The sequence below is a fragment of the Capsicum annuum genome, chromosome 1 (assembly GCF_002878395.1).
Source record: "Capsicum annuum cultivar UCD-10X-F1 chromosome 1, UCD10Xv1.1, whole genome shotgun sequence".
Classification (NCBI taxonomy): domain Eukaryota; kingdom Viridiplantae; phylum Streptophyta; class Magnoliopsida; order Solanales; family Solanaceae; genus Capsicum; species Capsicum annuum.
In genome coordinates this window covers 221,977,338-221,980,714 of record NC_061111.1, presented here as the reverse complement: position 1 = coordinate 221,980,714, position 3,377 = coordinate 221,977,338, and positions in this window count along the sequence as shown.

Below are 3,377 nucleotides of genomic sequence, written 5' to 3'. Positions count from 1 at the left end.
GTTTAATTTGATAGGTGCAAATTGATAAGGCCGAAGGGTTCCAAGATGGTGGTGTCGATACCCTGTTATAATTTAATAATGGTTCATGCTCATGTTTTTGTGACAAGTTGGGGAAGGGTTCAAGTTTTTGGTGGCAGTGTAAATATTCAATAGTGATTGGAACGGTTTTAATAGCGCAATGGACTTCTTGAAAGGCCACCGAAGCCTCGCAATATAGCAAACAATAATGGAACCAATAGAAATTCCCCTAGTCCAAATTTATATGGACGTATTATTGGAGGAGACTTTTTTACAACAGAAGGTGCTTGGGAGAATACCTGTGCATGAAGGGAGAGGTGGAGAAGGCCATATATCATTTCAGACCTTGTTTAAGAGGAAACACAGGGTAGGAAGGAAAGTGTAACAAAATTGGCCAATGAAATTCACATAAGAAATGAAAAAACTGGATGAGCTTCAAATGTGGAAGTGTATCAAAATATAAAAATTCGTCAGTCGATGAAAAAAAGAAGAATGGTCAACAGGACTGGAGCTAGACACTTTGCTCAAGAATGCAACTAGTGAGCATGGCCTCAATGAAGACTCTCAAAAAGTGTAGGACCAGAGCTCCAAGGAAAAAGCTTCACGATCACAGAAGGTGGTAAGATTGTCAGTTAAAATTGAAACCTATATGTCAATTCAGACCGATAATCTTACCACCTTCTATGCTCGCTAAGCTGCTTCCTTAGAGTTCTGGTCCTGTATTTTGTGGGTCTTCGTTGAGGCCGTGCTCGCTAGTTACAGTCTCTAGCAAAGTGACCAGCTTAATTCCTCTTGACCATTCTTCTTTTTCTTCAATAACTGATGGATTTTCATTTTTGGATACACTTTCACTTTTGCAGCTCATCCAGTTTTTTCATTTTTCATGTCAATTTCATAAGCTAATTTCTCTACACTTTCCTTCCCACACTGTGTATCCTTTTAAACAAGGACTGCGATGATATATGGCTTTCTCAACCTCCCTCTTCTTGCACAGGTTTTCTCCCAAACACTTTCTGCTGTATAATAGTCTCCTCCAACAACCTATCCATATAAATTTAGACCAGGGAAATTTCTATTAGAACCATCGTTGTTTGTTGTAGTGCGAGGCTTTGGAGGCCTTTCAACAAGTCCATTGAACCATTAAAACCGGTCCAATCAATATTGGATATTTACATTGCCACCAATAACTTGAACCCTTCCCCAAACTTGACACAAAAACATGAGCGTGAACCGACATTAAATTTGTAATGGGGTATTGACACCATCGTCTTGGTCCCTCAGCCTTACTAGTTCAAACCTAACAATCTTAACTGTAAAATGCCATATCTTGTTTGAAGGATTAATGCCTAATAGGTAAAGAACAAACATTCACAAAATCATTGTACTGGATATGTGTTTTCATGATAGGTTGATCAGTAATACATACCTCCCATATATGAAGTGGTTCCATCTGCAAGTAGCTTATTCCTTCATACCTATCTTTACTCTAGCCTTTAATGCTGGTCGGGCAAAAGTGGATCCAGTTTCACTTCCTTTTGTCTGCAAACAAGAGAAATACATTTGATGTCAAACAAAAGAAGAACAAAAGGAACATTACAAAAGGGAAACACAAAATTGAGTGAATCAATAGATGACCAATATGATGGAACAGATTACCCATCTGTTCAACCGATGAGGCATCGTTACAAAGGATGGATGACATGTTGGAACAGCTGGGTCATCTGTTGGAATAAATCAAACCAGCCTTGCTACTGGTTTGATTTCTTCAAACAGTTGCTTCGTCTATTCCAACAGCTGATTCATTAGTTGCAACAGTTGAGGAAACTATTGCAACACCACCACCAATTACATCAATAACAAAGAAACAACACCATATGTTCCAACATCATCTACAACACAAACATCACATGTTCCAACATAACCACCACCCCCAACAACAGCACTACCAAAGTACCAAACAAAAGACATAAAAAAAACTATACTGATAATAAGGCTTTTTAAGTTCTCTTAACAGAGGAATTTTTTGGCATATTTTAATAAAAATAATGGTTCGTTCATTCAAAACTTAAAAGACACCTTTCCTTTAATTTTCTTAATAAATAAGAAAGTGGTAATGGGTAAATCATCAATAACAACAGATGTAAATATCTAATTTAAATGACATACAAAGAAAAAATGAGATGAAAAGAGCAATAGTGAATCGTACCTGCAATGTAAAAAAAGCAAGCAGATCAGAACATCCAGTTCAGTCGAGAAAAGATATTGATTAGTTGAGATCCTAAAGGATCCTCATTCGAAAGAAGAGAGAAAAGAGAGGAAAAAAGAAAACAAATATAATTGAGAATAGAGAATAAAGTAGAGTGCTGAGTTGAGTCTAGACTTACTTTATGGCTGAAGCAGAGAGAGTTCTAGATATGGGGTTTTTTAAATATTTAGTAGTAACTTTTGAGGGGCACGAGGAGACGGTGACATTGAAAAGACCAGATAAGACTACTCACTCAGGAGATTTTTGAGTTATTCAAGTAGTATCGAGTAATATTTTTTACCGCCTCAGTATTTTAACTATTTTATCTCGGATAGAAAATACATAAATTATTTTAAAAAAAAGATCTGAAAATATTTAAGAGAAATAGATAACTTAATCTATTTGATAGTTTACAATAGATTCGTGATCTTTCATAACAAATAATGTAATCTTTTTGATAGTTAACAACAGATGCGTAATATGCTGCAATAGATTACCTAATCTGTTTGATTTGATCTAACAGAAAAGACATCTGTTGCAATAGGTTGAACATTTATATATAATTTCAATTGAGTTCATATGTTAGACTAATACCTTAATTGAATGTGAGTTCTCATAGGGTCAACTATAACTTTAATTGAGTCTTTTAGCAATTGCATGATGAGACAGTATTGCGTTCCTCCCGACCAGAGTCGACGATCGATCACTCTGAGCTGAACCGATTCTTACTACCTCATATGTTAGACTAATACTTTAATTGATTAATCTAGGACTAGGGTACTAATACCTTAATTGAATAATCTAGGACTAGGTGTAAGTTCTCATAGGGTTAACTACAACTTCAATTGAGTCTTTTAGCAATTACATGGTGAGATGGTACTGCATTCCTCCCAGCCAGAGTCGTCGATCGATAAATCTGAGCTGAACCGATTCTTACTACCTCATATGTTAGACTAATACCTTAATTGATTAATCTAGGACTAGGGTACTAATACCTTAATTAAATAATCTGGGACTAGGGGTGAGTTCTCATAGGGTCAACTACAACTTCAATTGAGTCTTTTGGCAATTGCATGATGACACGTTACTACGTTCCTCTCAACAAGAGTCGTCG